General features: G+C 46.6%; 1 protein-coding gene across 2 annotated transcripts in view; it reads right to left on the bottom strand.

The window, feature by feature from the left end:
• The window catches only part of Spock1 (sparc/osteonectin, cwcv and kazal like domains proteoglycan 1), a 480,034-nt gene that overhangs the window by 409,684 nt on the left and 44,581 nt on the right, over positions 1 to 25,769 (bottom strand).

Below are 25,769 nucleotides of genomic sequence, written 5' to 3'. Positions count from 1 at the left end.
GTTTGTTTTCTTGACTCTCCTCAGGTCTGTGGAGCTGGAAGCATCGGAATGTGAGACCGGCTCTACCTGGCACGTGCCCCTGCTCACTTGTGGATCTTTCCCTCTGTGATGCCGCATAGTGTCTATAACCTTCCCTCCAAACGATCATGACCCGCAATGCTGCTGCCAAGTTCACCCCCACAAAAGAATACATGTGAGTAATTGTGAAGTAGGTCCAGCAACTCAGTGCTGGCAGGTACCAGAACAATGCACCCCGGGGAAAACTGAGGCTCATATCCACAGTGCATTGGCATCCTGGTTTGAGGGACACAGAAACATATCTAGAACCTTTTGCACAGCAAACTTTCACCTGCTCACCCCGACAAACACCCTGACTGTGTACCCAAGAGTAAAACCAATCCTAAAGCACTGCCATGTCACCCTGGAGCACCAGAAAGCTAAAAGGGAAGGAAGCATAGGGGATGGTTCTGATGCTTTGATCAGGAATCTGCACATGAACGCTGAAGGTCCTGTTCCCCAATTGGTTCTTGATCAATCAATAAAGATGCTAGCAGCCAATGGTTGGGCAGAAGAGGCAGGACTTCCAGATTCTCGGGGGCAAGCTAAGAGACAACAGACACGGAAAGAAGAAAAGGAATTTGTTGAGGTGTGCTTCAGAGGGGGAGAAAGCCACCATCCATGTGAGCTTTCAGGTGGAGTGGCCATTGGCCACTTCCCTAACTCAGCCTGGGGTAGCAGACAGAAGATTAGAATCACAACTAACCTGAGAACATGTGTATGGCAACAAAGTTGAGGACGGATTTGGAGGTGTTGAGCAAGGAGTAAAGAGAAGGGCACGCTAAGTGAGAAAGGCTTAGAAGAGCACAGGCACTGAGCCATAAGGCAAGTTTAAAATGAACTTTGTGTGTGTGTGTGTGTGTGTGTGTGTGTGTGTGTGTGTGTGTGTGTGTGCGCGCGCGCACACACATGTGTCTTTCATCTGCAGATCCAAGGGAACCAGGCCAGGGGCTGGTAGCTCGATCCACCTGGAGCTTAAAGCACAGTAGTAGAAACTACACGCTACAAGGAAGAGATTGGGCATTTCTGTGTCATAGACTACAAAGCAAACCTCCAAGAATACTTTGGGCAGATCCTACCTCCAATGGATGTTATACTTTTAACACCCTAAAATGCCCTGGAACTTTGGGATGAATGTTCCCTGTATGTACCATGAAGGGTTCATTCCGAGGAGTGGGGAAGGGAGGAGGAGAGGAGGGAAAGGTGGAGAAGAGGGGAGGGTGGAGTTGAACCAAGGTTAGACAAGACCCCCTGAACTGATAAGGCTAAATCCCACAAGGACATGTTCCTAGCCCCTCACCAATACTGATCCAGCACTCCGAACATGGCTAGGAATTAGTTCGGTATCCATAGAATGGAGATGCCTTAGAACATCGGCTGGAGATGCAACAGTACCCGGGTTATAGAGCGTATGCTGCCTGTAGCGGTCCTTCATGGTTGTCAGCTTGACTAGATCTGGAGTGAACTACAATCCAGAATTGGGGGGCTCACCTGTGATCCAGATCTTGAGGCTGGAAGTTTCTGACTTTGATCTTGGCATGGAGATCTTGAGGCATGTTGGCCATGAAACGCTTCGGCTCAGGCAAGGTAGTACACACCTTTAATCCCAGGAGACTGAGGCAAGGAGATCTCGGAGTTCAAGGTCAATCTGAGACAAAGCAAGTCCCAGATCCAGATGTGGGGTACACACCTTTAATCTGGGCTACACCTACTAGAAACCTACATAAGGACTTTGAAAGGAGGAAGATAGGCCCTTCTTCACCTGCTTGCATTTACTTGCCGGCACATCTATTGGAATCTACTTCTCCAGAAGACCAGCCAAAACACCTACCCTCCCTCATGGGACTGAACAACTACTAGATTCTTGGACTTCCCATTCACAGCTACCCATTGCTGGGTCAGTTGGACTGCAGACTGTAATCCATTACAATAAATTCCCTCAATACAGAGAGACGTTCCATGAGTTCTGTGACTCTAGAGAACACTCACGAATACACCACCCAAACTTAACACTGTCACTAGTGTCTCTACTCCGTATGAACGGTTCCTTGACCTTTGAGAGTTATCAGCTCCCATCCGTCCAGCAATCAGATTATTGACCGCTGGTTCTCAAATATAGAGGCACGCATCAACTCTGATTACTCAAAGCCAACGCACAGTTTCTCTGGAACTCCTATTTAAACATATTATCCTTGTCAGCTGTTGAATGACACTGGCAAAATAGCTAAGGATTCTTTGTGGCCGAGCTTCAGAAATTAACCTGGTGTACGCTTTTCAGTTTTGCTGTGGGGATGGGTTGAAGACCAAACTCATTCTTACCAAATCAATGTGAGGCCCACGTGAAATTCAGGGCACCTCATCTTCTTTTTTTTTCTAATTGGATTTAACTTACATTTTAAATGTTATCCCCTTTCCTGGTTTCCCTTCCAGAAACCCGCTATCCCATCCTTCCTCCCCCTGCTTCTATGAAGGTACTCCCTCACCCACCCAACAACTCCCTCCAACCTCCCCACCCTGACATTTCCCTACACTGGGACATTGAGCCTTGGCAGGATCAAGGGCTTCTCCTCCCATTGACAAGGCTGTGGAGCCATAGGTCCATCCCTGTGTTCTCTTGGGATGGTGGTTTAGTCCCTAGGAGCTCTGGTTGGTTGGTATTGCTGTTCTTATTCAGATGCAAACACCTTCAGCTCCTTCAATCCTTTCTCTAACTCCTCCATTGGGGACTCTGTTCTCAGTTCAATGGTTGGCTGTGAGTGTGTCCTCTTCTTAATACACAAAAGGAGAATCTAGGATTCAGAGCCGGGAGTCACCCAAGTCAAGTGCCTTTGTGTTATGCTTTGTGTCTGTGAGTCCAGAACGGGAGCCAAGACATGTACAGCAGACACACTTCTTTCTAAGTGACAACGGCGACCCGGTGAGCTATTGTCAGACATATTTAAAAGACTATTTGTATTAGAAGAATTTGGGTTATTTCCCCGAACAAAAGTACTGAGAACTGCTTACTACACGGAGCCCAGGTTTATGAACCGCCTCCTGCTTCCAGAAATCCCATCCTGTTATTTCTAGAAGTCCTAGAAAGGAAATACACGAGCTGACAGAAAAAAATATCTTCCAAGTATGACTACCCCGACAGCTATATTCTACCCAAGCAACACCGGCAGCACACTGACATCTCTGCCAAGGGTGCAGTCTCCACAGAGCTCTCCAGAGGCATCCACAATATTGCTGTGTGTGGAAAAGAGTGAATCGCTCGTCAAAGACTCCGGTTCCCCTCCCACAGTGCACAAGGGCTGCTGAGAAGCCGCTATGGAGCCCAGGCCTTCGTTTCCAGCCCGCATCACATCTAGGTGGCAGGATGAGACTCATTCCCACTGGCATGGTGGTTGGGAATAACGGGTGTCACTTTCAGATCAAATGTGCAAGCAGAGAGAGAGAGAGAGAGAGAGAGAGAGAGAGAGAGTGTGTGTGTGTGTGTGTGTGTGTGTGTGTGTGTGTGTGTGTGTGTGTGTCCTCTTCCTACATCTGCTAGTGATGCATGTTAGACATGGTAGGTCCTAGTCCAACACCTCCTGATGCTTGGACACTTGGGTCCCAAAGCAGTGTGGGCTATGCACTCATATCACCAGTGCCCCACAGAAACAAGGCTGCTGAGGAGGGTGCAGCTAAGTCCTGCCACAGCTATAAGAAGCCACAGATCCAGGTGACGGTCAGGGCTTCGCCATGAAAGTATATCCAGAGCCTGGTAAGCACAAAATGCCTCAGAACGATGCCTGCCACCAGAAAGGATCTCAGACCTGCGACCTGACTCCAACCTCTCCTGTCATAACCCAGATACAACGCAGCCCACGGGTAAGACAATATCCAGGTCCCGTGATTTCAGTTCTGGCTTTCTGAGAGGCAGATCCACCTTATCTATGCCTATACAGTGGGACCTAGACTTTCCATTGCTGTCCACTTCTGAGCAAGAGATAAGTCAAGACATAATTTACCACAAGCCGTGTCAGGGACACCTGCTAACATCACATTATATTAGCATAACCTTATGTTGGTTAGTTCTCTCATTACTGAGGTAGAAGCAACTCAGGGAAGAGGATATTTTGACTTACAGCTTGGGGTGACACAGCCTATCAGGCAGCCAAAGGCGAGGCTTCAGGAGAGAGTGCTGACCACATTGCATCTGCAAGTCAGGAAGCAGACAGCTAACAGGAAGTGGGACTTGGTTGTAAGAGTTGAAGGCCCGCCCTCTAGTGCCCTACTTCTTCCAATGAGGTTACATCTCCCAAGGCTTCTCAAGCAGTACCACCAGATGAGGGCCAAGTGCTCAAACAGATGAACTTGTGGGGGATACTTCACAATTAAACGACAGTGTGTACGTGTCAACCTTCGGGATTCAGCTTACAGACAGGTTGGTTTACATGAAGGAAAATTCCAGTAGTGTTGGTCGTGGGGAAGCAACTAAGGGTAGCTTGGACTGCTTTACACACTGAAGCATCACTAACAGAGCCCTGTAAGGGGCACTGAACTGCAAGGAACCCAGCTGGAGGCCATGCCAGAAGAGAAACCTGCAGACGTGGCCATAAGAGATTCAGTCCCAATGCCCTGTGGGGAAGTTGCTCCCCTGCTGCCTTCTGGATTTACTAATGGATTCCAGGATAGCACAGAATGTAAATTTCCTCGACTGACCACTCATCCATCCACACCCCCATCTTTCTGGTAAAAATCTGAAGGCTCAGTTAGTGAATCAGCAGACAGAAATTCTGTGTTCTCCCTCAAATGAGTTTTACCAAGGACTTTCCCGCCCCGCCACAGCAGAGTTGTGGTTTGAGCATGAAATGTGGTTATCACTGGGCGTTTGTGGAAAGGTTGGTGGGTGGGACTTTAACTGGAGGAGCTCAGCTACGAGGGCTGCATCCTGGAAGGTTGAACCTTCCACCCTTGTCTGGCTTCCTGATTCCCATCCTCCATGGCATAACCCACCACCTTGTCCACATGGTTTTACCAGCAGAGTGTGTGTAGCTTGAAGCCTGGAGCCCAGGAACCCTCTAAAATTTCAAACAAACATAAATACATCTTTGCCCTGATTAATACTTGTTTTTCCTCAGGCATTTGTCACAGCAACACAAAATAATAACAAAAATGGGTACCAAAAAAACAAACAAAAAAAAACAAAAAACCAAAAACATCAACAAAAAACCCTGCTGCTTCTTTGACTACATAGAGACAATAAGGCCTCTGAAACAGGTTGTGGTTGGGGAATTTTAAAAGTATGGAGAGTAAAGAAACCCCCTGAGATGCTGCAATCAGAGATTCATGATGATCTTATCCTGGTGAACTCCCAGAAGATCGTAGTGTTGATAGATATCAGGCTAACTCCAGTGCACAGATCTCAGACAGACTGGAGAACCTGAGGGTTGGGGGGATGACCAAGGGCCATTCATGTTAAATAAGGAGAAAGCACTTCCCCTCGTACTGGCACTGCTCTGAGTCTCTGAGTGGAGCTGAATTTTAAAGTAATATGCTAATTAGCTTGGCAGAGGAAATTTCAAGACAGCATAGTGTTGGAAGGATGACATCAATGTCGCTGGCTGCTTTTAGCAGGTTTGTAGTAAGGACTAGGAGCAAGGCTCTGAGATCTGAACATGAACCCTTTGGCCAGAAATGAAGCCCTTTCAAGTCGCAAAGAGTAGATAGTTGTTTTGGTATTAGCACAGCTAAACCGAAATCTGAGAGTATCTCGAATTCAGCTGGCCCACGCCTACCTCAGAGTCAAGGTGGAAAGGTTTCTAACTTATCCGGAAGTCCTTGCTTTGAGAAGAGGGCCCCAGGGTAACACATATATCTACATGGATGGCTGGGGGTGTGAGCATTCTGAGGCTTCTGAACCCATCCACATCCATTGTTTAAGCTCTTGACAGAGCTGGAAGCCATCGGGGTGCCAGTTTTGCTGGCATGCAGAAAGTCAGAGCCACGGTACCATGGCAATATCCATCTAGATTTAAAGGAGGGCCCAGTAGAGCAGGCGAGCCAATGTGTGATAGAGTAAGGCTCTCTACCGGCTGCCTCGGAGAGGGCAAGGTACGAATCCATGAAAGTCAATCCCATGATGGCGTGCCCACTGCATGATGCTCTGCCTCACCGTGAGCCTAAACCCACAGAGCCGAGTGACCGTGGACCGAACCCTCTACAGCCAACCAAAATAACCCCTCCTGTCAGCTGCCTGAGCAATGCACCAGTAACTAACACAGGTATCGAGTCCATATGTTAGTGCCCTAGTGCCAAACCCTGGTTCTCTTGTTAGTTCCTCACTGGCCTCTGGCACACCTAACGCCCAAAGACGGAGATGAAAGTGGTGTGAGTTACCCCTACGGATTCCTCTGCCTGAATCCCCTCACTAAGAGAGGCACCACGTCCTACCAAAGTGCCCTTCAGAACCGCTCCCATACCCTTCTACTTCTCTCTGTCCTCATCTCCATGGCTACCCCCATCTCCGGGCCTCACATGGGTCTTCGACACACACTTCCCCAGACATCGTTCCCTTGATGCCTCCTAAAGGGCCTTCCTAACTGAATCAAAACCCATCTTACAGGCTCCCATCTGATCGGTGGTCTCTGCCTCCCTGTGGTCTTCCTTGAGTCTCGGGATCGATGCTTTCATTATAGCACTATGTTATATATAATATAGTATATATCGCTTATTATGGTGCTATCATATATAATATAGAGTATCATAGTGTCATTACATCAGTTTCCCCTTCCCTCCACACCCTTCCGCATGCCCTACGCCCCGTGGTTTTGGTCGAGCTATAAAAGCTATAAATGGATAGCATGGCTGCCTAACTGATTCCTGCCAGCGGTGTGTTTGCTGGGACTAAGATGTGATTTACATGTACCTTTATGGATTATTATGGAATATACCGAATGCTCCATTCACGTGTGGGCAGGAAGGTAATCGATCACTCCAGCTCACGCCCCTATCAATCCACAGACAGCTTCCTCCTGCCTAATCCAAGGCCAGGTATTCTAGAACAATCTCCCCCTCCCATTGAAGTATTAAAACGATGCCCCAGTATTAAAACCATCTTGCCCGTAACATTTCAGATCCAGTGCTGAATTGTATGATTTTACCAGTGATCAGACAGCATGTGCCCCGGGAGGCTTCCAGTCAGACACACCACATCTGTACAGCCCTTTGCAATCTACCGAGAGACTCTTTTTAGACTCTTCAACTATATTTTCAGGTTATCTTCGTCATTACTGTTTATATCTTCTCAGGCCTAACAAGGATGCTACATGAAATCGGTACCTGGTTAGAGAGAGAGAAGACCTTGCTGTGCCCCGTTTTTGTTCAGAATTTAAATGAGAAGAACGTTATCACAGGTTCTTCTAGAAACATGCACCATGCACCATGGCCGACTCCTATGTGGACACCCCAAAGCCTTAAAAGCCCCTTCTCCCTTGAGGCCTCTTTCTCCAGAGCTTGAGAAGTCAGACACCAAATCAAGTCATAACATAATCCACTTTCCAGTCCCTGGGGCATCTGTAGGGATCTCTCTGAGAGATCCCTCCATGAGAGTCTGACTTTGATTTTGAGAAAAGAAAACCTGCATGACTTGGCCCTTCTTCCTGTCTCTACCAGACATGTGATGTCTGGAACTAGCACAGCCATCTTGAAGACAAGAAGCCACTGCAAAGACGTAAGAAAAGCCTCTCAGAATTGCTTATGCTAACCCTAATGTTATTGAGCCAGTGAGCTGCTAACAGTAGCTAACTGCTTTTGGACACTTATCAAGTAAGAAAAACCATCCCTGGCTCTTTAAATCATAAATGAAGCATTGCTGTCCCCTGAAGACAAACAATGCTGGGATGACTATCCCAGGGGATGGTTAAGTGTATGTGGCCTGTGAACAGGACACACCCAGGTTAGTGCCCTTGGTCGTTAACGAGGTGCTTGGACCTGAATGAGACACCTGACTCCTCTGAGCTCCAGTTCCGACTCCCACACAATGAAAATACAGATTACAGACTGTGTCCAGGAGGAAGTGATGTGAGTGGGCAAAGGGTATTTGTGGCACCTGTTCGATGACTCTATGGACAAACTGTGACCAGCAACCCCATAGAGGAGTCTTAGCACCACGTACAATCAGGGACAAGATGCCAGTTCCCACCTATTGGGGTGGCCATTAAAGAAGAAAAGGAAAATAAGAAACTTTGCAAAGACCTGGAGAAATCAGAGTTCTAATGTCCTACCAGAAATGTAAAACAGTGCAGGCATTATAGAAAACAGTAAGAATGAGTGCACACATGCATGTGCACATATGTGCACACTGCTGTGTGTGTGCCCACATGCAGCCATGTATGTGTATGTGTGTCTGTCTCTGTGTGTGTGTCTGTGTGTGTGTCTGTGTGTCTGTATGTGTGTGTGTTGTGTGTCTGTATGTGTGTGTTGTGTGTCTGTGTGTGTGTCTGTCTGTGTGCGTGTCTGTGTGTGTGTGTTTGTGTGTGTCTGTGTCTGTGTGTTGTGTCTGTGTGTGCCTGTGTGTCTGTGTCTGTGTGTGTCTGTATGTATATGTGTCTGTATGTGTATGTGTGTCTGTGTGTGTATGCATGTCTGTATGTGTGTCTGTGTGTGTCTGTGTGTATGTGTTGTGTGTCTGTGTGTCTGTGTGTCTGTATGTGTGTGTCTGTGTGTCTGTATGTGTGTGTCTGTGTGTGTGTGTCTGTGTGTGTGTCTGTGTGTGTCTGTGTGTGTGTCTGTGTGTGTGTCTGTGTGTCTGTGTGTTTTGTGTCTGTGTGTGTGTCTGTGTGTGTCTGTGTGTCTGTGTGTGTCTGTGTGTGTGTCTGTGTGTGTGTGTGTGTGTGTGTGCTTGCTGCACTGGAGAGGATGATGCACTAGATGATAAATTGGCATACAGTGTGCAAAGGGAACTAGCTACATCCTAACCACAAAGTGAGGAGGACCACACATATTGCCATCAACAGCAACTAAGACTCTCCTAAGCACATCTAAGATTCTCAAGAAGTGTCACCTCCTCCAGCCTGAAGCAAATGTCTGGAGGTGGTGAGCATGAAGGACATCAGTCACCTGTTCCTCTTCTAAGAATGCAGACAACCTCAGCAAATGCACAAACTCAAAAGGCCCCAGGCTATTGAGGAACACACACACATGTACATGCACACATACATACAAGTCCTACCTACTCAGAAAACCTTTGTCACGCATGTGTTCACATGTGTGTAAGGGACAGGAGCACTGGGCCCATGTTCAAAACACAACATCAACCTGAGCTTTGGGAGTACACACTTGTGTCCTCACCATGGAAGACAAGCAAACATTACAAATAATTGAGAAAAAATATGCACACAGAGACCAAATCCTCCAAAAATATGTATTCAACTGAGACCAATTTTAAGAAATTATTTCAAAGTTCTAATTGCTCTGAGAGAGGAAACAATTCATGACAGAAATTGCAATTACCAAAGAAATGATCAGTTCTGCAACAACAATCTTAGTGACATTTATAACATACAAGAAATCATGAAGCTTAATTATTTAAATTTACTGGGGCTACAGACGCCGCATTGAAATCTAATTAAATAGATCCAAAGGAAGTGACCAGCTGAAGAAATGGCGGTGTGGCTGCCTCAGGCACTGCTTTTCAAAGCGCTTTGTGAATGGCCTCCAAACGGGCAGAGGGTGATGATTTAGCTCTCCTCCTCAACTGTCATTTGAAAAAGACAGAGACATCCCAGTATTGATCCCAAGCTCCTCACAATGGAGCCAACTTCAACTCCAAACCACCTCTTCCACTGTAATGATCTTTAGTGCACTCCATGACAGATGCGCGCTCTCCTGTTTGCCACCCAAGTCTCCCATCCAGACACATCAGAATGGAGAACGGGGGCAAATCCTCAAAGTGCTGAGAAAAAGGTAGCCTGTGTCACTTAAGACTGAACCTTTGGGGCCGGAGAGACAGCTCAGTATCTAAGAGCACTGGCTGTTCTTGCTCTCGACAACCCAGGTTCCGGTTCCCAGCGTCCCAGGTTCCGGTTCCCAGCATCCACATGGTAACTCACAGCCCTGCATAACTACAGCGCCCTCTTCTGCCTTTCAGCGGTGCTGTACTCACGTGGTGCCCAGACACGTGAGCGGGCGGAAATACTGAAGCGTAGAACAAACACATATTTCTATAACGTTAGCTTTTAACATCAATAGCTGGGGGAAGCTGTGTAATCCCTGAAGTCGCAGTGAATTTTTTTCTATTAAATATTAATTTAAAAAAAAAAAACAGAAAACAAGATTCTGGTTACGAAAGGGAAGAAAATGCTCGAAGATGAAGAAAATACAGAAAATCATAAAAGTACGAAGAAAGGAAAGATTACATATAACTGCAACAACAACAACAACAACAACACACACACACACACACACACGATACATGATGATGGCTTCTATTCTTCTTCCAATGTATTTCTAAGAATACGACATTTTGTCAAAATGTGGACGGATCATGTTTATAATTTTCTCTTATTATCTCAACTAAAATCATATCACATATATTAAATCAATCACACTTAAAACGGCCCTCTAGTGCTATACTTATACTGTGTTCCCAGTTTCTGAGCTTTCTCCAATAAACTGACTCCTGTCCCAGGGGAAAAAAAAAACCTACCACTGCCACCAAGCTAACTGCAGACAGGGTCCTCGGCAGATGTCCTGGGACCACACTAACTCATTTGCTACATTTCTCAGAAATGTTCTCCAAGCTGTCTGAACCCAAACTCATAATGGGTTACATTTCCTATAATGAACAGCCAAACCAGGAGGCACCTTTTTTTTTATTTTTCTAACAGTATCATTGAACTTCCAGGGGCCAGAGAAATGGCTCCATTTTGTGTGACTACAGATTTTACGCGCAACAAAAAAATAACTTTTGGATTTACACAGATCCAACTTATAAAAAAAATTTTTTTTCCTGGTGGTACATTAAATAAGAAAAGGGTTCGGCCATGTTTTTCCAAGTGGGTAATTTAGAATATATTCAGTAACTCGCCCTTTCCCCCTTAGCTCATGCTAGGCTGCTATGGACCGATCTGTTCCGTGCGTGGCTATACTCCTAAAATGAGAACCACATGGTCCCAATTAGCATCATCTGAGGACATTTATATCTGGAAATGCAAATCTCCTCTCATTATACATAATTTTCAAAATTTTCTTGGCAATTTCAGCCAGTTTATTCTTCAAGTATTTGAGAACAACTTGACACATTCCGAAAAGGAGGAGGAAGAGAGAACACCCTGGCTGGGATGTTGATTAGGAAGGGGCAAAATGACACATTTGCTTAGTGAGAACTGACATCTTCATCGCTCGCCCGAGAGCCTGATGTCGCCCATCTTCCGTTTATTCCCACCTTCTCTTCTGTCAGCCGGCAACTTTTTGTGATTTGCTTCATGCGGATCCAGCCTCACTCTTGCTATTTGCTATTTCTGTTCGTTCCAAGTGTATTTTACTCCTAAGGAAACTACCCCATGCACAGAAGGCATCAATGACAGCCTTTACTCTGAGTGATCACCTGGATGATGTAGAGATCTCAAAGCAAGCAAGAACAGAGTTTTCTAGACCATGCAGAGCCAGTGGCTGTTCTCTCATACCCAAGGCTAACATGATATTAAAACACAGGAAAAATGACATGCAAATAGTGACATAACACCCTCTGATAATTCTGACATCCACCCTTCACCCTTCCTAACCTTCTGCTCCAGATGGATGGGTGGCGGGGCGCAAGCAGGCTCAAGTCTTTCCAGAGAGCTTCAGCTTTGAAGAGGCTGACACTGGCTTTGGGGTTGAGCCATCTCTCCCTGAAAAAGTCACCTCTGAGTCCCTGCCAAATGCACAGGAGAATTGGACTGCTAAAGGGAGAATTTGCAGTTACAGTTTCCATATTTTGCTGCAACATCGTCCATATGTTATAACACAATTCACACCTTTGAAGTGGACAGTTCACTGCCTCTTAGGGCAAAATTGTATAACAATTTGAGGAACATTTTTATCATGCACACATGAAATTTTATATTCACTACACACACACACACATACACATACAGGGAGAGAGAGACAGAGACAGAGAGACAGATATATATATATATATACATATATATATATATATATATCTCTTAGGGTTTTACTGCTATGAACAGACACCATGACCAAGACAACTCTTATAAAGAAAAGCATGTCACTGAGGCTGGATTACAGGTTCAAGGTGGAAGCATCCAGGCAGATGTGGGGCTGGAGGAGCTGAGAGTTCTACATCTTCATCCAAAGGCAAACAGGAGATGACTAGATCCCACGTGGTTAGGATGAGGGTCTCATCGCCCACCCCCACAGTGACACACTTCCTTCAACAAGGCCACACCCACTCCAACAAGGCCATGCCTCCTAATAGTGCCACTCCCTGGCCCAGGCATACTCAAACCACCACAATATATATATACACATACACATATATCATATACATCATATACACATATACCATTTACATACACCATATATACCATATACATCATATATGCATACTAGTTTAGGAGTGGTCTGTTCATATAATCTTTAAGCCACCTCCAGAACTTTTTCATCCTGGGCACACAACACTATCTATTAAACAAAAGGATCCTGCTTACCCCTTCCAAAGCCCAATATCCACCATTCCACTGTCTCTGTGATTTGTTTCCACTATTCTAAGTACATCGTGCAAATGAGACCATCTAGCAGTTATCTGTGTGTCAGAGACTGCAAATATCCAAGATCCAGCCATGTTTCCACACATGCCACTCTATCCCTCACTTTAGGGGTGAAAACACTGCAAGCTTTTACCCAGAGAAGAGGGGTGGGGACAGAAGAAGGAAGGGGGGCAGATAAAAAGGGAAGGAGGAAGAGGGAAGGAAGAGGAGGGAGAAGGAAGGAGATCTGTTGTTAGAAATTCCTAGAGTGGCCCAGGCACAACAGTGACAGCGACACCCCCAGCAAAGCCATAAAGGAATGGTCATGGATGCCTTCAAGAAACATTTCACTGTGAGGAAGATCATTAGAGAGTGACAGGACCTGCTGATAGATTTGAACACAGAAGAAGGGGCAGCACCTTGGCTGTCACAGACAGAAAACTATAGAGGATAGGTAGGCAGATGAAGGAGATTTTAGCAGGAAGAAGAGAACAGCATGAGAAAGTCGGGCATAACAGACCATAATGGAAGGTGGAGATGAGCAATGACATGGGAAACAGGTGAAAATGTCAGAACAAAGTCCATCACTTTATACAGTGAATGCATGCTAACGAAAAACCAGAGAGAGACCTCAGCAGGCCCCTGGCTGCTACTCTGAAGTAATTCAAAGAAAGAGAAGCCAGTCATATCAGCAAGAGCATCCATGGGCACTTGCCCTTTCTCGGATGTGTGCACCATGGGCACATGCTCTTTCTCAGATGTGTGCACCAGCTTTGCACCCTTTGTCTTCATGAGAAAAAACTCCATTCCAAATCATATTTTCAGATGTTTATATGTGTGCACACACAAAGATAAAAGCCACAAAACTGGCTCTGGGTGATATCTGGATTCTCACCAATAGATAACAACGACAGCAACAAAAAATTTAAACTCTCCCAGACAAGGAGGCTGAGAGGCAGATGGCTGTGCTTCCCAGAGCGGTTAGGGGGTTGACCAGATGGCCATCCAGTAACAGGAAAAATAGCCATTACTCAGGTCTCCTGAGTCAACACACCTGCACACAGCCAATGTAACACTCAGTAAGCATGAAGGTAGGGCCCGACACATACCTTAGGAAGCCTAAAAGGATACATGGACAGTCAGCCAGTGGCTCTACCACAGGGCTGCTTGATAGTAGGAACCACTTTTTCCAATGGTGTTTGTTTCCTTATTTGTAAAATCAAGAGAATCAAGCCTAACTCCTAGATCTGGCAAAGAGGTGCCACATGAACCAGAGAGAGGAAGAATAGAGGGGGAAGATGGAGAAGGAATAAGGGAAGAGACTGAGGTGGGGAGGGGGCGGGGCAAAGCACTCTGGGTAGTTTCAGTGCTGAAGCAAGGAGTCAGAAGACCAGGGTTCTAGTTGTGTGATAAGCAGGCCACACGTCTTCTCTTGCCCGAGGCTTCCTCACTCAGAAAAGCTGGACTGACCTGTCAACCACCAGCAGGCAGTTTAGAGCCAGCCCACTGCATGTCTTAAGGAGGCCAGAATGCAAACTCTCCAGCTCTTCCTGAGGTAAGGGGTGTGGGAGCTAAGAGAAAAGAGGCTCACTGAACTTCCCAACAAAAAGCATTTGGGTCTGACACTGTCCTTACTGTGTCACATGGGCCTACTGTGTCCTGTGGCTAAGCTGCTTGCTCTTCCCCTACACCTACAAAACCCAAGATTATGAACAGGCCCGGAGCAGATGCTCTCCCAACCAAGGGGACTCAGACCTAAGGCAGAGCAAGCCAGCAGACAGAGGAGTTGGAGCCACCGTACCCCACCACAGCGTGTGAAGCCTCCCACACCCACTGGCACCACACCCTCAACCCAGATTCTAGGGGCATCCTCTGTGAATGAGCTAAGACCCATATGAAGGGCCAGGCCACCCTTCAGTGAGGCTGAGAGTACAAACCCCACCTGCAACACTGAAGCCTCTGGATGACTTTTTAGTCCCCGTGACTTCAAACCCAGACTGGGTATTACCAGACACGGAAGCAAAGCTTTCCATGAACAGTCTGATTCCCAAGGAGGAAGGAAAGTAAAACAGCCAAGACGGAAATAGCAGAAGATACCAAAGCCACGGGATAAGAATAGTATAATACAATATGGAATAAACACCCCCTCCAAAAGCAGACTTAGGAAAGTGAAAACTATGTGTTTGCCATTTGTTCACAGAAATAGAAAATTTCATGCACTTTCTAGGAAATCCTCATGAAGAGTCAAGAAGGAAGACACAGTAAAGGTGGATAGGGAAGAGAGAAAGGGGAGAAGGGTCTCCTGGGCAGGAATATGCACATGTGTAATGGAATGATAGCCACTAAAGAATAAAATCAAGACCTACAGGAAAGGTCACCGTGGCAGGAATAGTCACATGACAGGAATAGTCATGTGACAGGAATAGTTGTGTGATGGGGATAGTCACTTAACAGGAATGGTCACGTGACATGGGGTGGCCACGTGACATGGGGTGGCCACATGACTGGCTCTCCATAAGGAAATCCTCTGATTCTGCTGTAAGCCTTGACACTTTCTGTCACATTCTTTTAACTTAAGGCACATCAATTACACAGAACAACAGGTTTAGCCAGGACCCATCCTCATGTGTGTATAACTGATTCTGATCACATTCATCTAGATCATCCCTCCATGGTACCCCTCTTTCTCTCCCACTCACTCACACATATAGGAGAAAACATGCAGTAATGTCTATCCAGGGCTGGCTTCCCCATGTTACACATTGATCCTGATCTACCCTTTTCCTGTGGAGGAGAGGACTTTGTTCTTTATGGCTGAATAATACTCTATAGTGTGCAGACATCACATTCTCCCTTTCCATTCATCTGCTCATGGCTACGTAGGCTCAGGCTCTAACCGGGTCATGGTTTACAATGCTCCCATAAAATGGGCATGCAGCGGTCTCCGCTGGATGCTGACTTGACGGCTGCATGCGAAAGAGTGAGGGCAATGTTCTCTAAGGACATTCCAACTTGCTCGAGAATCTCCTAGCAGACGAAGCCTCACCTTTGCCGTGGGCAGTCATCCTAACAGAATGCAGAAGTGAATCCTCAGTCTAAACCGCATCACCGGGGATTGTCACTAGAAATGAAAAAGGTGTCGTGACCTGGTTCCCTGTAAGTTATGCTTTATACCTAAGCTGGGTTCAAGCCTTTAGTTTTAAGGCTGTATTTTTAAGCCTGTCTCATAGGAGGAGAGGAAGATAAATGTCTTAGGAAAATGATGTCTACTGACCCAGACACCACTGAGTGAGCAAGAGAATCCGCGGGTCCTTTCTTACTGATGCTACTCAGCCTCCGGAGACTTCATTTGTTTCGTGGCTATCAGGAGGGCACTAATGGGCTTTTAATAACCTAAAGAGCAATGGAGTTTGCTCACGTGACAACCGATCCTTGCTCAAATGTCTGAAAGTGCCTGACGCTCATCACCGCCATCAGTGTAAGACTGGATTGAAAGGACTCTCCACCGAGGAAGCTGCAGTGTGTCTGAGAAGACCCCAAACCATGGCCACCGACAAGGCCACAGCAGCCTGGTCTTCTCCTGCCCTCCCATGTCTACACCACAGGATGCTCACAGAGGCTGGGAGAAGGCTGGGCAGCTCTGGCCTATTCTCCTTGGACCTAACTAAGGACACTTGCCTCCTCCTCCCACTGTCACTTCCATTTGTAGGATAAAGGGAGTGAACTGGGGTTCCTTCCAGCTCCCTGAGGCTGGGTGTCTGACTTTTATCAAATCACAACCCAAGATGTTCATTGGGAGATGAGAGGCTAAAGAAAATGTGATACATTTACACAGTGGAGTACTACGCCTCCATTTGAAAAGTAATAATAAATCATGAGATTCACAGACAAATGGATGGTGCTAGGGTAAAAAAAAAAAAAATCACCCTAAATGAGGTAACTCTCGCCAAGAAGGATAAATGTGTATCTGCTTACGTGTGGATGTTAGCTGTTAAGTAAATGATACACAAGCTATAGTCCATAGAAGAACAAAGGCTATGTAGGGAGGAAGGGACTGGTTGCAGGATGAATGGAGATCCCTAGGAAAGGGAAATAATAGATAGTCATTGATGGGCTGGGGACTGGAATGAAAGGATCCGAAAGGAAGGGAAAGGATGAAGGTGGTGAGGGAGGGAGTATGGAGGAGGGCAAGGGATGAAGGTGGTGAGGGAGGGAGTATAGAGGAGGGCAAGGGATGAAAGTGATGAGGGAGGGAGTATAGAGGAGGGCAAGGGATGAAGGTGATGAGGAAGGGAGTATGGAGGAAGGGAAAGGATGAAGGTGGTGAGGGAGGGAGTATGGAGGAGGGCAAGGGATGAAGGTGGTGAGGGAGAGAGTATGGGGAGAGAAGCCTAAAACTAAGGGCCATCTGAAGGACCTTATGGAAACCTAATACAGTAGAAGCTTCCTAAAATATATACATCTATAAAGGTGATCTAAATGGAATCCCCAAATAACAGGGGGTACAGCCAACCTGGACCTCGCTCATCACCAAATGAAACTTCTAGTCCTAGGAATGGATTACATATAATTGAGTTCTCGACTAAGGGGATCCCATGGGAGCCCCCAAACAAGCAGCTATTGCCAAGGCCTTTGGTGGCGCTCAACAAGCAGATGGTAAGAAGCCCCTACTGCTGATGACAGCTACGCACCTCGCTGGGTAAGTATTCATGGCACTGTGTGTGCCACCAAAGGAGAAAGGTAAACGCCAGCTACAAACCTTTGAATCTACAAGGGCAACCTGACCTCAAGACACTCTGGTATAGTAGTGGCACTAAGCTTGTGGGCGTAACCAACCCACATCTGACTTGAGTTAAGGCCAACTCCACAAGACGGAACCCATACCCAACACTGCTTGGATGACCAAGATCCCAAGACTAGGCAACTCAGGGACATGAGGTAAAACCAAATCCCGCTGTCCTTTTTAAAAAGATTCGGCAATAAAATGACTCTTAACGGCCTTCTGCTATGCTCATAGATCAGCACCTGGCTCGGCCATCCCCAGAGAAGCTTCCTCCTGCAGCAGAGGAGAACGTACGCAGAGAGCCACAGGCAGACGGTACACAGAGCGTGAGACTTTGGGACACTCAGCTCCGAATGGGATGTCTCTGTGAAATCTCTCCCTTTGGGGTACAGGAAACCCTGTGGAAGAGGAGGTAGAAAAAGTGTAAGAACCAGAGGGGATGGAGGACACCAAGGAACCAAGGTGTTTTAGACACAAGGCTGGTGCACACGGAAGAACTCACAGAGACTGTGGTGGCATGCACAGGGCCTGCAGGGCTGTGCACCAGATGGGGTTCTAGATTTAAAAGAAGTAAATAGATGTACGTCCACACCCCTAACCCAGAGCCGTGTCTAACTGACAGCCAGTTACAAATAAAATAGTTTTCTCCAAGTTTGTCTCACTGGGAAAACAAACAACTTTTTTTTTAATCTTTGTTAAGTTGAGTATTTCTTATTTACATTTCGATTGTTATTCCCCTTCCCGGTTTCCCGGCCAACATCCCCCTGACCCCTCCCCCTCCCCTTCTATTTGGGCTTCCCCTCCCCATCCTCCCCCCATTACCACCCTCCCCCCAACAATCACAGTTCCTCAGAAAATTGGACATTGAACTACCTGAGGACACAGCTATACCCCTCTTGGGCATATATCCAAAAGATGCTCCAACATATAACAAAGACACATGCTCCACTATGTTCATAGCAGCCTTATTTATAATATCCAGAAGCTGGAAAGAACCCAGATGCCCTTCAACAGAGGATGGATACAGAAAATGTGGTACATCTACACAATGGAATACTACTCAGCTATCAAAAACAATGACTTTATGAAATTCATAGGCAAATGGATGAAACTGGAAAATATCATCCTGAGTGAGGTAACCCAATCACAGAAAAACACACATGGTATGCACTCATTGATAAGTGGCTATTAACCCAAATGCTTGAATTACCCTAGATGCACAGAACACATGAAACTCAAGAAGGATGACCAAAATGCAAATGCTTCACTCCTTTAAAAGGGGAACAAGAATACCCTTGGCAGGGAAGAGGGAGGCAAAATTTAGAACAGAGGCAGAAGGAACATCCATTCAGAGCCTGCCCCACATGTGGCCCATACATATACAGCCACCAAACTAGATAAGATGGATGAAGCAAAGAAGTGCAGGCCGACAGGAGCCGGATGTAGATCGCTCCTGAGAGACACAGCCAGAATACAGCAAATACAGAGGCAAATGCCAGCAGCAAACCACTGAACGAGAACGGGACCCCCATTGAAGGAATCCGAGAAAGGACTGGAAGAGCTTGAAGGGGCTTGAGACCCCATATGAACAACAATGTCAAGCAACCAGAGCTTCCAGGGACTAAGCCACTACCCAAAGACTATACATGGACTGACCCTGGACTCTGACCTCATAGGTAGCAATGAATATCCTAGTAAGAGCACCAGTGGAAGGGGAAGCCCTGGGTCCTGCCAAGACTGAACCCCCAGTGAACAAACCACTCTTAAGGGTAGGCCCCACGCCCAGCAGTAGGCGAGAGCCGAGCTCAGTGGTATCTCTGGAGGTTGTCTGTCTACTGACCATGGCTTCCAGCTTAGAGCCTTTATGGAGATCCCATGTTTGTAGCTACGTGCCTCTCTGTGTCTCTACATGCGCTTTTTCTTTGGCTCCTTTTCTCGTTTGCTTGTTTTGTTCAGTTCCAATCTGTTTATTTTTTGTTTTATCTCATTGCGTCTTACTTTGCTATTCTTCCACAGACACCTGTTTATTTTCTTGAGGGAAGGATGTGGATCCAGGTAGGGGGAAGGCAGGGAGGGACTAGGAGAGGTGGGGGGAGGGGAAACATAATCAGAAGATATTGTATGAAAAAAATTTTTCAATAGAAAAAAAAAAACTCATAGTACTTAGTAAGATAAATCAAATCAGTGGCTTTTGCCTCCTGCCAAGTGCAGCCCACTGCTCACCACGGGACAGCCATCAAATGAGCATTTGTGGACCTGCCCTGCCCAGCGTACAGGGACAGAGTCGGAACATGGCTAATGGCCCAGCTTTGTAATCATTTTACAGCTCTGACCTCTGACCTCAGGTTCTGGTCACTTGGGGGCCAGCAGCTGTGTCTCCTGTCATACGGCTGCCATCAATTCACTACCTTCTAGGTGATTCATTCAAAAATGAGCCGAAGCTACCGTAAGGACAAAGGGAAGCCAGAAGCTTCAAACAAAGGGACCACTCTATGCACCCTATAACACAGGCTTCTGAACAGACACTCGCGTCTGGTCTTGGAGGCTGAGCAGTTAGGTATCCACAGCTGGGTGGGTACCAAGCCAGGAAGCATGGGCAAGCCAAGAACGAAGAGCTCTGGGGCTGTCCTTTGAGGCCATGAGGTGTTTGACGGACAGCATCACCATAACAGCCTCAGTTCACCTCGCAAGAGGCAGAGTGCACAGGGCTGAGCTGGAGCACTCCTTTCCTGGGGTAGCATGCTAGGAGCAGACCCTAAGGCCTCACACCTCCAAGCAGGCTCCTACCCACTGGGCTACCCTCCACCCCACTCCCGCAGATCCTAACTTTGCTGGGCTAGGGCTCCAACCAACTCCCAGACCTCAGGGCTCTAGGTGTAGCCCACGCTGCTCTCTGCATGAGTTCTTTCTATGCTTTTGAGAGCCTTCAAGCAGTCACTCCTATCTATTCCAGGACAATCACAGCTTAGGGCAAAATGCGAAATCCCAGAGTTAGGCCAAAGAGACTCAGAAGTCCAGAAAGATGCAGGAAAGAGCTGGGGAGGTTGGTAAGGATGAGTCTAAGATTCTGTCTGTTTGCTGGCCATGGGATCTTCAGACACTTAACTTTCCCAATTAGAAGAGAAGTCACAATGGTAAAAAGAATCCTAAGATCCACACATCTGTACCAAGATAATACATGTAGAGTGTTCACATGTGTACCTTGCATACAGAAGGTGTTCAAGTGTGTTACCCTGCATACAGTAGGTGCTCAATAAATGCTAGATGCAGCATGTGCCCACACTGAAGACCCTGACAAACTCCTCAAATCCTGTCAGCTTTAGCACCAACCCTTGGTGAAAAAATGAGGAAGAAAAAGCAAAAGGGTTTTTGCCAAGGAAAACAAAGCCAGAACTAATTGTAGCTAATCCTCTGTGTCTTATGCCCAACAGAAAAATAAGTTTGTTGGGTTATTTTCTGGCCACGATTCATGGCGCAATTAAACCACTGGCACTGACTCCTGAGTTCCTTCTGAAGCAGCTCTCGAGTCCAACCGCCATCGCAGGCTCAGCGGGCAAGCCTAGAAGGAGACGTTGGCTGTAGTGCCTCCATGTAGACCTGGGTCTACAAGTGTCAAGGTCTCAAGGATATGACACTTCCCAAGTGGCTGAAGTCATCCAAGAGGGACAGACAGCCTTCAAGACTCCAGAGCCTCCCTCTCTGCTGTAGTCACCTGTGCCACAGAAAGGAGAAAATCACCAACTGGCCCATCTGGCTTAGGAGCCTGTCCCTGGCTTAGGAGACTACACAGTGGAGATGGGGTGGAGGGACCACTGTGGGAGCACTGCAGAGATCCCAGGCAGGTCACTCTCTCTCCCTTTCCCCGGAGGATTCTGCTTCTCTGCCCACTCTTCCGAACTGAGAACAGGTTTCTCAGATGCGGTTTTGAGAGCTGACTCCATCCAGTTAGAGAGTGCTGTCCGGAAGATTTGGGGAGCTTCCATTTTTTTTTCTTCAGGCCTGGGAATGGTCTACTTCAATTGAAAGTGTGCCTATTGGGTGCTAAGACTGAGCTAGAGGAAGAGTAGGACTTCAGGACACCTCAAAGGCCCCCGAGGATATCCCATTAGGGCAGGAAGGGAAGACCCAACACTGGTGTCGAAGGCAGACACAGACACTGAACAGTATTTCCACAGAATGGTTTACCGAATGGTATTTTGTTTATGCTATAAAAATAACTTTTTCGTTTTCAAGGTGGTTTAAACCAACCAACTCCTTGGAAACAGAGTCCAGCGGGGCTGGGTTTTTGTGCCAGCATTGGAACGGCTTCTTCAGAGAGGGCACCCACACAGGACTTTAGACACAGTGAGAGGCCACCGGCAGTGGACAGTGGACAGCCTCTTCATGCTAATGACAGATTACATGTGCCATTTAGGCCCACGGCAGTAAGTGGAGATTAATAAACTCCAAGAAAGGGTACCAGAGAATGAAATGGACTCAGCTCCAACTGGGATCCACACCTAGTTTTGTCTCCACTGTTAGCCACGCTCCCAGTCAAGACTCTTAAGTTCCTCTCCCATTAAAAGGGGGGGGGGGAGATTGAAATAAAATCTTTCAAAAATCCTTTCCAACATGAAAATTCTATGTTCCTCATTAAATTATGCATACGCGGGCCCCGCAATCTCCCTCTGGACTTAAATATCACATCAAAAAGCGGCGCCGGGAATTTACTAGCAGTAAAAATTTAAATGATGCTTAAGAATGGCTGGGCTTCATCTTTTTGGGGTAGATGGAAGCATCCACAGCCTTCCTTTCTCCTGGCGTACCGCGTGCAAATCCGTTAGCAGCAGAGGCGCTGCAATTAAACCAGACCTAATGATGCACCTAATCAATGCAGCTGCAGAAAATGACGCCACATTAGGATCTCAAGAGAGCAGCTGGACCAGGGAAAAGCAAGCCCTAGCTGTTGCCCAGATAGGAAGAGAAGCCTCCCTCAGCAGGGGCCGGAGTGAAGACAGTTTCCCTTTGGTCTCTGCAGGATCCCACAGGCAAGAGATCCCAGGAACAGTCCAAGCTGGAGTCTGAGAGACACCTCCCCCCAGGAGGGAGGGTACGTGAGGTGTGAGGCAAGAGAAAACCGGGGATACACCAGCGTCATGGGAGATGCAAGGAGGGGGACTGTCTGTGACTAGCATCCTTCACGGCTGCCGTCATCGGTGTCATCATACATGACAGCATGCGGGACCTTAGCTAGAGACTAAGTAGTGTGTCGTCGTATGCGTGTGCCACATCTTTGTTTCCATTCATAAATATGAGATGGGCACTTGAGAAGTAAGTGCTTCTCAAGTGAGGGTGACAAACACAGCAGAGATTTTCATAGGAATCGCCCGTCTCTGTGCACCCAGCCGCAAACAAGGACAACCCCAAGGGATTTGAGATGACCTGTCTCTGTGGAGATCTGGATCTGTCCATTCATCCCGGGCTGGGTCTGCATCTCAGTGATGCTCGCCCTCGCCTGGGCTGGTCTTCAGAAGCAAGACTGGTCTTGCACGGAAAACCACATCTGACCCTTCAGAGGTACATGCTCTGAGGCTGGGCCCATCCCCCTTCTTACAAACATCCCTTGATTAGGAATCTAGCAGCTTCTTCTGCGATCCCCTGGGGCTAGGAGGGTTGAACGGAAAAATCCTACTGTGGGAAGTACCCCAAGAGACTCCTAATTGCCCATGGTTGCCACCTGCCCTCCCATCCACCTCAGCTCTTGGGAACAGGCCTCAGTGGACTCCGTTTTCACCAGAATAGCTACTAGACAGAATCTAAATAGAAAATGTGTGTAAAAAGCTAACAATGTTTTAAAATAATTTTCTGGTGAGAGTGTCACAAACTTAATTTTTCAAATAGCAATTAATTTAAGGACACTTTTTTTTTTAAGTTTGAACTTTTCGTTTAGAACTAAGTGACAGATTTGAGACCTGAGGCGTCTCCCGCACTGTGCTGTTGCTTGCACAGAATGCACTCACTACACAGTGTTCCTTGCACTTGGTAACTGCAGTCCTTTCGGTCCCTCCTAAGCTCCTCCCTCAGGTTGGACAGTATTCTATCCAAAATGCCTCCTGGAGAAGATCAACAGAAGAGAAAGTATCTAGTATAAGCTCTGGTGCCCCGAAACAGAACAGTGTGAAAGCCGGCAGCCATCTTCCTGTACTGCTTCTCAGCCCATGCCAGGTGGCTGTGCCTAGGCCCTGGGACAAGCAGATGAGAAGGGAAAGGCGTGGCTTTGCACCAGGACATAAACCAAAGGCCATGGTGCCCTTTCTAGCCTGCTAGCCCCTAGCAATCGGAAGTGAAGAAGGATTTCAACGCATCCGAGAGTCTCCACCTTCTGCTGGGTGAGACAGAGCTTGTCACCTCCAGACACTCCAAGGTCACGATGATAGCAATGCTGCCTGTACCAGGGTTATAAGCCAGCCTGTGTCTCCATTTTGACTTTAATTTTATCTCAAATGTACATACATGTGTGAGTGTGTGTTTGTGTCTAGCATGTGTGCGTGTGTGTGTGTGTGTATGTAGGTGGGCATGTGTGTATATGTGTAGTGTATGTAGTGTGTGTGTATGTGTATAATGTTTGAGTATGTGCATATTGTGTTTATGTGTGGTGTTGCAGGCATTGTGTGTGCACATGTGTATGTACACATGTGTGTATTTGTGTGTGTATATGCAGTGTATGTAGAATATATATATATATATGTGCATGTGAACATGTATGAGTATGTGTATGTAGTGTGTATATATGTGTAGTATGTGTATATGTGTATGCATGTGTGTATGTGTGTGTACAGTGTGCATATGTATGTTTGTAGTGTGTATATGTATGTTTGTAGTGTGTATATGTGTATATGTGTAGTGTATTTATATGTATTCATGTGTGTGTCATGTGTTTGTGTGACATGCACGTGTTTGTGTGTTTGTGTGTGTGTGTGTGTGTGTGTGTGTGTGTGTTTTCATTGCCAACAAAAGGAATCAGCACCTCAGAAAGACTTTTCAGCTGCTGGCCATGAGGAATTAGTCTCTGGGCTGTCTCAGCCCTGTGCAATCATTGTAAAATGAGGTAGGAGTTCATCTAATAATTCAATAACCTAGAACGCTCTAAAATTCTCTAGGAGAGCTGACAGGATGGCTCAGCCAGTAAAGGTGATTTTCCAAACCTGATGATTCTGACTTCGGGCCCTAGGACCTCATGGTAGAGGGAGAGAGCAGACTCCTACAAGTTGCCCTCGGACTACTATATGCATGCTAACACACACACACACACACACACACACACACACACACACACACACACACGGTTATTAAACAGAGTTAGAGAAATAGCTCAGTGGTTTAGAGCACTGACTGCTTTTGCAACGGCCAGGGTTTAATGCATAGCACCCACATGGAGTCTCACAGCCACTTGTAACTGCATGTGTGGTCCAGCATATCTGACACCGGCTTCCAGTCTCTGTGAGCAATCAGGCGTGCATGTGGTACACATGCAGGCAAACGCTCATTCACATAAAATAAAATAAAATTAGTCTTTAAAGAAATCTTTAAATTAACCTTTAATAAAATTACTACTGACTTTCTTAATCTCTTGAGAAGTAAGAAAGTTAGTGCTGTAGCTTTGCCCGACTTCATGGTTCAAAGGTGTTGGGGGGCTGGCCTAGGAGAGAAACTTGGAAAGTTTTGAAGCTGTGAATTAGAGAAGCACGTGATTCTGTGTCAGTTCTGATGGGAGCCAAGAAGACCTAATGCTGACAGAGATTCCAAGAGCAACCCCACTCTTGAGGCTTCTGATGAGGGCTTTTCTGGGAACACGAGGTTGTCCACATTACACTATGACAAAGAACTGAACTGAATCTTCCCCATGTTTGGAGACATTATGAGAGAACAGATCTAAAGAGGAGGGAGTGATGAAGCTGTTACACAAGTTTCAAGGGAGCCTAGCATTTTGCTGTGTCATAGCATTTATGCTGTGTCATGGTTGTTGCTGGCTTCTCAAAGCTAATGTTATATCAGAACTGGGGGGGAAGTGGAGAGGTTTGGAGAGTGTGCTGTCCAGTTAGAAGGGTCAAGCTTCAAAATGGGACCAAGCATGGAGTAGTAATTTAAAACATTAGGAAAAACCAACCCAATACTTCTCATTGGGCATCACAGAAATTGGCCAGACTTTTGTCATCATAGGCCTGGAGTATGAG

This window comes from Rattus norvegicus, chromosome 17, assembly GCF_021556685.1.
Source record: "Rattus norvegicus strain SHRSP/BbbUtx chromosome 17, alternate assembly SHRSP_T2T, whole genome shotgun sequence".
NCBI classification, from domain to species: Eukaryota; Metazoa; Chordata; class Mammalia; order Rodentia; family Muridae; genus Rattus; species Rattus norvegicus.
The sequence above is the reverse complement of the archived record's forward strand: the minus strand, read 5'-3'. Positions and strand labels throughout refer to the sequence as shown.